Source organism: Erinaceus europaeus, chromosome 4, assembly GCF_950295315.1.
Source record: "Erinaceus europaeus chromosome 4, mEriEur2.1, whole genome shotgun sequence".
In the NCBI taxonomy this organism is placed as follows: domain Eukaryota; kingdom Metazoa; phylum Chordata; class Mammalia; order Eulipotyphla; family Erinaceidae; genus Erinaceus; species Erinaceus europaeus.
Window position 1 is genome coordinate 1,036,655 of NC_080165.1, and position 13,255 is coordinate 1,049,909.

Sequence of the window (13,255 nt, forward strand, 5' to 3'; positions counted from 1 at the left end):
TGAACCCTCCCCACACCCCTGAGTTCTTTACTTTGGTGCAATACTTCAAAGGCATTGTTCTTTTAAAAATGCTTATTTATTTATTTACTATAATATAGAGACAGTGAGAAATTGAGAGGGGTGGGGAGAGACAGAGAGGGAGAGACAGAGAGACACTTGCAGCCCTGCTCCTCCACTTGTGAAGCTTTCCCCCTGCAGGCGGGGACCAGGGGCTGGAACCCCAGTCCTTGTGCACTGTATTGTCTGAGCTTCACCAGGTGCACCACCACCTGGCCCCTGTATTGTTCTTTTTAAGAAGTATCCTATCCTATAGTTACTTGTTGACAATCTACCTTGTTCTGCCAAGGCATCCTAAAGTTGGGCTTGTGTTCTGTTTCTCTCTCTCTCTCCTCTGAAAGTTCCTCCCACTTTGGCTGTATCTCTCCTGTAGAACTCACAGCTCACAGAAGTTCATACAACCCCTTACCTTGCGGTTATACCACTATCTGACTCTGCTGAGCAGACAGAAGGGAACAGTGTTTAGCTGTGAGCTGATAACAGGCCTTGCAAGTTTGAATTGCCCCCACACTTCAAGTTTGACTATGTGTAATCTTAGCAAAGATTTCTCTCATGGTGCCAGCCACGTGGCATGGGGCGTTCTGCGGGACTCTAGTGCTTCTGGTAGGGCTGCAGCCGCTTTGGACGCCTCTTATCACCCCACATACACAGCTGTGTCTGCTGAACAGTGCACACTGGGGGATAAATAATCTAATTGTTCAGTCACTCTCAAAATCAATTTGTCCTACATCTCATTTCTCATAGAATTAAGATGAAAAATGTAATAGATTTAAGTGTGCTTTACAAAACTGTAAAAAATATATTTCAGTGTGACTGGTTTTGTTTTTCACAGAATGCAAAGATACATTAGCTGATTATATGGTAAACTTTTATTCTTCCCTTAGTCCATTTTTCTGTGGCTTCTTCCAGTGGATGGAAAAAGAACACAGTGTGAAGGAGTAGGATGTGGTAAAACAAATATATCTCATTGCTTTAGACAGCTGGGATTTTATTTCATTATAGTGTTTCTTTTGGAAGAATCACAAAATGTCCTAGAATATAATTTTATTGTTTTCCTTCCTTCCTTCCTTCCTTCCTTCCTTCCTCTTTCTTTCTTTCTTTCTTTCTTTCCTTCTTTCCTTCTTTCTTTCTTCTTCCTCATCCCTTCCTTTCTTCCTTTCATTCTTTCTTCTTCCCTAAGGTATTCACTGAAGTGTGATGGGTGCATGATGGATTCATTGTTCCCAACAACCATTACTTTTCTTTTTATTTTTAAATACGGCAGAACAAAAGAGAGAGGGAAGAAATATAGGGAGAGATAGAGAGAAACACCTGTATCCGTAACACTGCTTGCAAAGTTTACTCCCCCTGCAGGTGGGGACCCCGGGCTTGAACCTGAGTCCCTGTGCACAGTGATGTGTACATTTTAATAAGTGTGCCACCACTGACCCCCCCCAATTTGTTCAATGATATAACTCTTGAAAGAAAGATGTAAGTTTTTTTGTATTTTGCTTTAAGAGACAATTAGAAGACAGACTATATATATAATCTATCAGTTGACAATATTTGCAGACAATACAGTGAACAGACGAATCTGGAGTTGGGGAAGGGAAATAGTTCAGGCTGCTTGATGACCAGCTTACATGCTGGGTCCCTTAAAACTTCCAGTTCAATTGTCTGCCATGCTACCATAGAGTTGAGGAGCTCTCTAGTCCTCTCTCTCTTTCCTGCATAATGCTTTTTTTAAAAAAGAATTTAAGTGAATCTCAGCAATTACTAATTTACAAAAAAATGAAGGTATTATTATTATTTTATTTGTTTTTTACCAGAGCACTGCTCAGCTCTGGCTGATCGTGGTATGGGGAATTGAACCTGAGACTTTGGAGCCTCAGGCATGAAAGTCTCTTTGTATAAACATTATTCTGTATACCCATGCCCAGAGTAAAAGTTTATATTTTAATCATTTTGCTCTGTTTTTAGTTATACCTAATATTTAAATGTAGGTCTTTTCTTGTTAAAGAAGAACTATGTTTTGGATATATGTGCAGTGTTTTAGTAAGATGCTAATGCCATATCAAATTTGATGTCATAAAGTTGATGTGTCTCTATGTTGGACTATTTATATAAATTAAACATTTAAATAAAAATAGGCTTGCTCTTTACCCTTTGGAAGGACAGCTTATGAAGCATACAGAAACACTAACGCAGAGCCTGCAGCAGAGCTGCCTTGAGGGTGTGTCTGCTGCCTTGTCTCCACTTCACAGGCTGCCCAGTGCCCGTGGGAGAAGCCCAGTGCTGCGGTCTCTCCATCTCCCTCTATCTCTGCCTGTCTCCTTTCTTCATTTAAAAAATATCTTGGAGTGATAAAATCCCAGTGATGACAAAAAGAAAGACAGAGAGAGAGAAAGGAAGAAAGAAAAGAAAATGAGAAATAAAGAAAGAGAGAGAGAGAGAGAGAAAGGAAAAGAGAAAGAAAGAGAGGAAGGGAGGTAGGAAGGAAGAAAGGAACAAATCTTAAAAGTCTAGGGCAAATTTAGGTTCTCCTGTGATATATGTTCCGGTAAGAAGCCTCAAATGGTGTCAAATCAGATTTAAATTCTAAATTCTGAGGAGCTGTGGTCTCTGGATGTGTGATTTTAAATTCAGAGCCAGAGAGGAGGAGAGAAGGACAGGCAGGACTTGCTCTGGTGACATGGGGCTCTGCCATGAAGTACAGGGACTCATCCCTCTGCTACGGGCAGAGGCAGGCAGCAGGCCAGCTGACTGGTGAACTCTTCCTTGGGCCTGACATCATTCTGTCTGCTGGCCTATGTGGGGTGAGGAGAGAGAGGGGACTGTTTAACTGTGGCCGCTTTGAAGGCTGGACGCTGAGTCAGGTGCCGGCAGCCACTCTGTGAACTCTGCCCCTTAGTAAACTCGCTGGCCCTACCAAGCACTACTGCACCATCCTGCTCTCTCTTCAGAAATGGACCCCGAGATGTGCAGGAGTGACCTGTGAATGTCATCATCCTGGGTATGAACAAGTTGCTGAAGGATCTAGCTGTCGTCACTACGTTGTCTAGTTGCCTTGGAAACATGAAATGTAAGCAAAGGAAAAACCTGGTCTTTGCTTTTTGAGCAGATATACAGAAATACATGGTAGATGAGGTGGTAGCAATCAGGGAGACAGAAAACAGGATGAAGGAGACGGGGCGCTCGGCTTGGGGACTGCTATTTGTATCAGGAGGTCAGAAGGATGCCTCTCGCTGACAAAGTGGCCTCTGAGCAAGAGCTGAGAGGAAGAGAGGAGAAGATCCCACAGGTGCCTGGGGGAAAGTGTTCCAGAAATTAGCAGGCATTTGCAGGAGCACATCTGGAGTATTCCTGCTCAGAGGCTTCACCCTGCCTTGAAGCTGGAGGAGAGAGGGTACCCTGGCAGCGGGAGAGAGCAGGTGGGGCCAGCAGTGGGGCTCCTGGTCGGCACACAGAGTGCAGTGCACAAGGACCTGGGTTCCAGTCCTGGCCCCCACCTGTGGGGGGAAGCTTCAAGTGGTGAAGCAGGGCTAAAGGTGTCTCTCTGTTTCTCTCTCTCTCTACCTCACCCCCTCCTCTCAATTTCTGGCTGTCTCTATCCAATAAATAAATAAATATGATGATGTTCATAATAATAATATAAAGAAAGAATATAAATAAAGAAAGGGCCCCAACAGTGTCAGGCCTGGTGGAGGAGAGCACACATTACAATGGGGAAAGGCCTGGGGTCAAGCCTCCAGCCCTCACTTCCAGAGGGTGAGCTTCTTAAGCTCTCCCTCTCTCTCTCTCTCTCTCTCTCTCTTGTCCTTCCCTCTTGATTTCTGTCTGTATCCAAGAAATAAATGCATCAATCAAATATTTCTAAAAAGGAAGAATAGAGGAGTGGGGAGTCACGTGCACAGAGCATATAGGATATGGTTGCCTGATATAATGTCTGGCTGTTTTGTGTTCACAGAATCTGAAGTCATGCAGGGCCATGAGCTGAGAGGCGCCTCTGTCTGAAATCTTTTAAATAAAGCTGCTTTGACTGCTCCTTTTGGAATAGCATTCTGGGAAAAATAGGATAAAATAGGTAAGAAACTACTTCAATAACAAGTGGTAAGAGAGAATGGTGGGCTTAGATCAGACTGGTAAGTAAAGCAGTGCTGAAACTTGTTGTGTGTCTCCTTGTAGGTAGATCCCTCAAGATGTGCCAAACAGAAGAGGGGGAAAGACAAGGATTAGACTCCTCCTTGACCTGAGAAAATGGAAAGACAAGCTTCCTACTTTCTGAGATGGAGAAAATCAACAAGATCAAGTGTGCCTTGCTGACAATGAGTTATAGAAATTCACTCTGGACATGTGAGGTTTGAGGTTCCAGTTTGATTTCAAACTGAAAATGCAAAGGAAACCATTGAGTCTATGAATTCAACATCTCTAGGGGAAGGCTGAGTTGGATATAGACATTTGAGAAATTCCAGTCCTTTGATTTTTTTAAAACTTTTTAAAATTTTTATTTATTTATTTTCCCTTTTATTACTCTTGTTTTTACTGTTGTTGTAGTTATTATTGTTGTCATCATTGTTAGATAGGACAGAGAGAAATGGAGAGAGGAGGGGAAGACAGAGAGGGGGAGAGAGAGAGACACCTGCAGACCTGCTTCACCGCTTGTGAAGCGACTCCCCTGCAGGTGGGGAGCCGGGGCCTTGAGCAAGGATCTTTATGCCAGTCCTTGCACTTTGCGCCACTTGCACTTAACATGCTGCACTACAGCCCAACTCCCCAAATCCCAGCTTCTAAATGGACTTAAAGCTATGAAACTAAAACAGACTGTGGAGGAGTGATCTAGGATGGATAGGAGCCTGGAGCTCTGGCTATAACTTTATTATGTTGTTGGTATGCTTCTAAAAACCCCTTCTGTTTCATTAGTTTAATCCCCCCTGCTTAACACTATTCTATTTACATAACCACTTCATTCTATTTACATAACCTCTGTTAACAAGCACCACCCTCCCTCAAGGGCATTGGTGGTTCAGTGGTAGAATTCTTGCCTGCTCTGCCCCCTCTCCTTGTCACACTCTGATTTTCACCAGTCACTTTTCTCTCCACCCTCTCTGCGTCGCATCCTGTTCCCACCCTACTGGGCTAGTATATTTATAAGGACAAGATTGTTTGTAGTGTTTAAATAAACATTCCCCATCGAGACAGACATGCAGCGTTTCATCCCATGGCATTTTCTTCCATGGCCATCTACTTTGGACTGACACTTCCATCGGACATACTGGTACACGCTGCTGTGTTTCTCAAAGACTAACTTCAGCCAATTGCCTTGAGACTTTATAGACCATGTCCTATCACCTGCAGGCTCTGTCCCCAGAGTCAGAAAACTCTCCCTCCTTATTAGGTTATGGCCACAGAGGCATGAAGCGCCCCAAGAGGCAAGAGATGCCCCCAGAGGCATGAAGTGCTCCCAGAGCCAAGAAATGCCCTTTCGCCTGCTAGGCCTTTCCCTTTGAGGCAAGAAACGTTCCCCTTGGCATCACACTGGTTATTGCTGCTCTCCTATTTTGTTTTCCATGTCTTATGCCAGTTCTTTTGAAAATGCCTGTACGATATAGGTTTCTGTTCACCCCACAATCCTGATACTATGGCCATTAGTTAAAAAGAAAGGGGGAATTGTTGGTATGCTTCTAAAAACCCTTTCTGTTTCATTAGTTTAATCCCCCCTGCTCAACACTATTCTATTTACATAACCACTTCATTCTATTTACATAACCACTGTTAACAAGCACCACCCTCCCTCAAGGGCATTGGTGGTTCAGTGATAGAATTCTTGCCTGCTCCACCCCCTCTCCTTGTCACACTCTGATTTTCACCAGTCACTTTTCTCTCCACCCTCTCTGCGTCGCATCCTGTTCCCACCCTACTGGGCTAGTATATTTATAAGGACAAGATTGTTTGTAGTGTTTAGTTTAGCTTAGCTCGGCTTAGATTGCGCTGCATCCTGCATGAATAAAGAGATACTGCCTACAGCTCAACCATGAGTCCCAGTCGTCTGTCTCCTGTCAATGAAGCTCAGCCCTACATTATGTGTTGAGGATAGACAAGAGAGAAAGCTAGGGAGGAGGGTGGACACCTCTTCAGGAGTCAGAGGAGAGAGTTTCCAGGGCTGCAATGTCAAGACCCGAGAACCACCTGGTCATCACTCGAAAAGGAGTCAGACTTTAACAATAGCTATTTTTGTAGTGTTAAGAATGACTACAGTGAACTTAAGCATCAAAGGAAAGGCATGGGAATAGAGGACATATGATCCAGTTTTTCTTTGAGGAAACCTCTTTAGAGTGAAACAAAAATAAGGCAGTATATGGTGGATATTTTTAGTCAGAGGGGTGGTTTTATGTTTTCCAGGTGATGGAAATGATGCTGTCGAGAGAGAATCTTGAAGCTGTAGCAAAGATACAAGTATTGGAATTGAGTCCTTGATACATTGGGCATTGAAGGAGAAGCCAGCAGGTTTGCTAAAGTGAGAACTGCAAGAAGAAAATCCAGTGATGCCTAGAAGCCCAAGTGTGTGACACAGGGGCTGGTCAGTGACGTGTACCACAGGCGGGAGGGAGCTAGGACACATCAAATACAATCACTGGAACAAAGTAAGGCCTAGTAGAAGTGTTAGCGACTGAAGAGAAAGGGCTTTCACCTTTTTTCTTCCCCTCCCTCCCCTCCTTTTTCCGCCCCTTCCTTCCTTCCTTTCTTCCTTCCTTCTTTCTTTCTCTTCTCTCTCTCTCTCCTTCTATTTTTTAATTTCTTTCTATAAGAATACTACTTGGCTTTGGCTTATGGTGGTCCTTAGGATTGAACCTGGGGTATTAGAGCTTTAGGCATAAAAGTCTTTTTGCAAAATTGGCATGCTCTTTCCACAGCACTGAGGACTTCTAGGAGGAAGTGAGATGAAATAGGATGAAATAAATTGAAATTCTAAAGCATTGCTTATTTGTGTAAAAGGTGCCTAGTCACCAAAACCCAATTCTACCAGTGTTCACAATGACACTTGCCCATTTCACTGCCAGTGATACTGGACTGATGACTAGGAGGGAGTGGACATGAAACATTCCATTTTCAGCTGGAGAATCAGGCATCTCATGAGCTCCCCTCAATCTTCCCTTCATGAGCAGGATGAAATGACCTCTTGGAAGACCTCTGGACTCTACTGCTCACTGCTTCCACCAGACATATCAGAAGACCCTTGCTCTTTCCCTGCTCTGTCTGCACTTCCAGGGGACACTTGTCTAATATCCAGGTAAACACAGATAACAGTCAAAGGCCTGCAAGGTAAGGATGACCTTCATATGATATCCCTAATATACAAGGAGGTGCCTCCATCCTGGGGGTGAGGTCAGGATTACAAAGTAAACCCAGAATCTGATATGATTGCTAGAGCTGGAGATAACACACCTGGTATACAGGGGTCTACATACTAAGGTGTACATACTAGGGGCTACATACAAAGGTCTACATACTAAGGTCTACATACTAGGGTCTACATACTAGGGCCTATATACAAAGGTCTACACACTAACGTCTACATACTAGGGCCTACATACTGAGGTCTACATACTAAGGTCTACACACTAGGGTCTACATACTAAGGTCTACATACTAGGGCCTACATACTAAGGTCTTACATACTAGGGTCTACAAGTCAGGAGAGATCATGCTATTACGTATGCCCCAAGGGCATTCGTGTATACCCTCAGCTGTTAATCTCTGGCTTTATGTGTACCCCAGAGACACTTCCCTTGATAGCTGTGTGCACACACACCCAACAGATACAGAGTGAGCCCTCATGAAGAGGAAGAAGACAGGCTTAAGACCAGCATAAGGATCCCAGTTTGAGCCCCTAGCTCCCCACTTGCAGGGGAGTCGCTTCACAAGTGGTGAAGCAGATCTGCAGGTGTCTATCTTTCTCTCCCCCTCTCTGTCTTCCCCTCCTCAGTCCATTGCTCTGCATCCCTGTAGGTCTGAGCTCTCATTCCATGGTCATAGCTGAGAACGGTCTAGGCTGCGCCCAGTTCAGGACCCATATTCCTTGAGTGGAAGAATATGTTGACCCAGCCTCCCTTCAGAGAGTGAGGCTGTCCCTACCAGTGCTGACCCACATTGAGGGCAAAGTCCTGTAGAGGCCCATAGGAGGGTCCACTATGCTGTTCCTGATGGGCATGACCAGCAAGGAGAAGTGTCAGTTTTAAGCAGAAGGTACATAAGACAGAACAATGATGTTTAGAAAGCAACTGCATCAAGTGGATCAGGAGATGATGATCCACAGAAGTGCGGGTGCAGCTACCCCAGCAGTGAATGGCAAGTGGGTGTGTTTGTAGACATTCTGCCTCCACTTTTTATCCAAATGGATTAGTGGATTGGCATACAATAGCCCCAGGCAAAATTGTCCACTTATGTTTTTCACCTTTCGCAACACAATTTGTTTCAGACTTAGCTTTTGAAATTAACTTAAAATGGATTCTGGGGCTTCCAGGAAGAGACAAAAGAGGGGAAAAAAAGCCACCTGACATGAAAGTCGCTACAAATCATTCAGAGTCCTAAGTAGACTGCCCGTGTCCTGTCTCTATTTACTGAGCCCGTGGCTAAGGCCATTCTCCTCCATGCTACCCATTTTTATAAAGTCTATCAAATGTTTGTTAAGCTATTCACACCCACTACAGCTGGGTTTGCAATAAGAATAGATACTGTGCGTGGAGGTGTCAGTCATAAAGTGCCATGTGAGTCCAAACAATGCTGAGAACAGGCAGGAGGATGGTAGACAGAGACGTCTGCGGCCATTCTGCTGGGCTTGGAGGGGGAGAAGCAGGGGGACTGAAGCAGAAAATTACATGGTGTGATACTGACTTTGAATAATAGCTCTGGGTGACCCTGAATCTTACCACTTGAAGTGTGCACATATTAAAATTCTCCATTTAGGATCCAATTTCTGTGAGCAAGATATACGACCCCAGACCCCCAAATGCTGTTGGGGGAGTCACTTACCTGCATAGCATTTTCCCATCACTGTGAAATCTGGTGGTGTCTTTCCCTTTCAGTAACTGCTCTAGAAAACACTGGCCCTCATGTGGCCCTTACCTCATCTGGATCTGAGTATGGCCACCCACAGTGGTCTGGTCATGCAGACCCAGTGCTCAGGGCTCACTGCAAGGAAACCAGAGCTGTAAAGGTATTTCTCAGCTCTGACAGGCACGTCTTCCCCAGGATGTTAGTCCACATTCTCCCCCTGCCTCCATTTTCACTGATTCTTCTTTTATTTTAAAACTGCCCACCCAGTCCCATCTTCAACATGCTCACCAGTACGTTACCCACTGGTAAAACACTGCTTACCACCAGGTGAGACCCATCTTACTGCTGAGTGCAGCGATTAAAAGTTGAAGCCCAGGGAATTGGGTGGTAGTGCAGCAGGTTAAGCGCACGTGGCACGATGCGCAAGGCCGGCATAAGGATCCCGGTTCAAACCCCAGCTCCCCACCTGCAGGAGAGTCGCTTCACAGGCAGTGAAGCAGGTCTGCAGGTGTCTGTTTGTCTCTCCCCCTCTCTGTCTTCCCCTCCTCTCTCCATTTCTCTCTTTCCTATCCAACAACGATTACATCAGTAACAACAACAAAAATAACTACAACAGTAAAAAACAGGGGCAACAAAAGGGAAAATAAATAAATGAATATAAAAAAACTAAATAAAAAAAAGAAGTTGAAGCCTCAAGATTCCTTCACTTCACAAAATGCAGCCATTGTTCAGCAGTTCCTTTTTTATTTGGAGAAGGGAAAAAATATTCCCCTGAATCAATTCATCTTCATGACCATACCAAACAAAAAAAAAAAAAACTAGAATTCCTCAAGGAGAGAAATTTACAATTAGAGAAAATTACATGAAAAGGAAGACCCTGAGTAGATCTTGCTTCCCGGCTGATGGGGCAGCCTGATTCAATGCTGTATATCTACTTCTGACTCACGTGATCTCTAATAAACTGGAGCATACACATGGAGACGTTGGGATTTCTGAAGATTTCCTGAGAGGCAGATCACAATACCACAACTAGAATAATGCATTCTTAAAATGGTTTATCTCAATATTTTTTAAGTCTTCCCATTTTTTTTATGATGATGATGATAATGATGATGATGATGATTGCCACTAGGGGAAGATAGAGGAGAAAGAAAAAAAGAAACCAGCAGAGCTACTTCACAGCTTGGGAAGTGCCCACCTGTAGGTGGGTGTTGGGAACATGCGTGAGCCTGATAGAGCTTAGGGAGAACCACCCCCATCTTTGGATGGAGGTCTGAGAAGATAACCTCTTGGTGAGTCTCTCTCAACCGAGGTGAGCATAAGGGGGGAAACTCAGACTTGGTTCTTTCCTTCTTGACTCTCAGGCCCACAGATACCCCAGTACTTCCCTCCATTAACTGCAGGCCACATAGCCGCAGATTCACTCATTCAAAGTCACCTTCTGATCACAGAAGAACACACCTTATCATACACTTCATCACACACCTCAGACCCCAGACAAGAGAAATGCCAAACTATATGGCCTTTTGAAATCCATCTTCTCTCTGTCTCACCCTACGGGTTTAACCCCTATGCTTCTCTCAAATACCTTTGGATAATTAAGTTGCTTGTGTTATGGAAAATAACTGTCTTGTATCTCATCAATTCCTGTCATACCAACCCCCTACCTTAGGGGCATGCTGACTGTTAAGAAACCTGTAATTTCTGTCATATTGCAACAATAATTACCTCCATTGCTTTTCTATTTAACTCATGTCCACTTTGCCAATAAACGGACTCTAGGATTCTGGGACTCTAAGGACTCAGATTCTAGATTCATGCTAAGAGTCCCCTGGTGTCTTTTACTTCGTGTCACCCCTGTCGTGAGCGAGAAAGAACCAGCCCGTTACCTTTCCCCTGGAGGACACCCTGCCGGAGAAGGAGAGAGACACCCCGAAGGGTGGGGAGCTGGGACTTGAACCTGGGTCCTTTCTCTCAGCAATACATACATTTCACTGGGTTTGTCATCACCTGTCTCTCCAGGCTTTCCATCTTTATATTTGACTATGCAGAGTACAAAGGATTTATTTACTTATTGCCACCAGGCTCATTGGTGGGGCTTGGTGGATCTACTGTTCCAAGAGTCTTTTTCCCTTTATTTCTCTACTTTTATTTGATAGGACAGAAAGAAGCTGAGAGTGGAAAAAAAAGTAAGGGAAAGAAACAGAGAGACATCTGCAGCGGTCCTCTACTTCTTGTGAATCCATCCCCTGCAGATGGGAATCAGAGACTTGATGGGAACAGGAAACTGAAGAAGCTGCTGACACATTGTGATTCCTCTGAATGTCCTGATGGAGTAAGCTCTGTTGAGACCCAGACAGGGTCAAAACAGTGTGATTTTCAGGTTCAGTTAATTGGAACTCTCTGCAAGTAAGATAAAAAAGTAAATGAACTGCTAAAATATACCATCCACAAGAAAAATATACCAACCACAAGAAAAATATACCACCCACAAGAACATTCCTCAGATGTGGGCCTCTGAGCGGGGATTTTGTTCAGCTCAGCCTATGACTTTCCCACTCATGAAGACCTCCAGTAACAGAGAGATCAGACTTGCCCTTCAGAGACTGCCTCTGTCAATTAGCTGAACCTGAAAACCACACTGTTTTGAGCTGAATTCATAGCAAACAACACGTGGCTCCGTTTAAGGTTAAAGTGTAGTTTATTCATAAAGTCACTTTATGAGGGAAGAAATCTAATTAAGAAAGTAGGCAAAAGTCTAAGGTCTGCAACCAAGCCACCCAAGATCACCACATGAAGAAATAAATCCAGAACCACAGCAGGGGGAGCTTGCAGAGGTGCAGGTGATCCCCTCAAGGGAGTGGGCTGTGGCAAGTCCTGGCTTACTTACAGCCTCTCAGCTGCTCTGCCTCAGGCTGATGCCATTCCTATGCTAATTGCCCCAACAGAGCTTACTCCATCAGGACATTCAGAGGAATCACAGTGTGTCCGCAGCTTCTTTAGTTTCCTGTTTTTAATGGTCTGTCATTCTGAGGGAAGGGTCAAAGTGATGTAAGGGAAAGAATATCACCTTCAGCTTCCAAAAGGTCAATAGTCTTTGCTGTGTGAACATCAGTTTTCTTGTGTCTTCAATAGGAACAATGTAATTTTTGGAAAATAATTCTGTTACGGAAACAGTGTTTTTAAGCCAGTTACTGTCACATGAAAACAAGCTCTTAAGCTCCAGTGACAGGTGTCTACAGCCCCTCCTAGGGCCAGATGAATCCCCTCTTCACCGTCCTGTATTGGACCCCCAGTGCCTCCCAGCATCTTTGCTGCTGAGCCCGTGATTATACACATAGAATCATGCAAATCAAGTTTTTCAATTTCCGTATAAAGACAGAGAGGTTATATATCAACAGCCTGACGCAGAGTAGCTGGTTGGGGTAAGTTCCTGTGGTCCTCAATCTTCTTTCTATAAAAGGTGATAATTTAGCTTTGCCACCTGTTGTTGCCATATCTGATCTGTGCCTCTCAGGGGCCATGAAGAATCTGGAGTCCAGGCTCCTGCTTGAGCCGGGAAAGGTTCTCAGTCTCATGATAGATGGGTTGTTCCCTGGCAAGAGGCAGCTCCTCCAGGTAGATGTCACTCCACGTGCATATTTCTCTTCCCATTGCTTGTTTCTTTCCTGCCACTGTTAAATGTACAAGAAGAACTCATCTGAGTCAAGACACATACAGAGCATTCTTGAGCTGGGTGTCCGGACGCCTGGGTGTGCCCACATGGTACCATACGTGACAACTCATGTTCAAGCCCCCAGTTCCCAGCTGTAGAAAAGGAAGCATCAGGAGCAGTGGAACCGTGTTTTAGGTATGTCTCTTCTCTATCTCTCCCTCTCGAATTTGGTCTCTCATCCTCTATTAAAGAACAAGATTAAACAAAATGCCTCAGTGAGCAATGAAGTAACAGTGCAGATGCTAAGCCCCAGGGGTAGCCCTAGTGATGAGAGAAAGAAAGAAGAGAGAAGAAAGAGAGAAATAGAGGATTACTCTTTAATATTGCATATTTGAAATTAAGATAGATTATATAATAATATATGGAAGACATCATTTTAGTAAGCCTACTTTAATTTATATCTTAGATTTACAAGCATGTTTTGGACCTAAGATGGTAGTGATAGGCTTC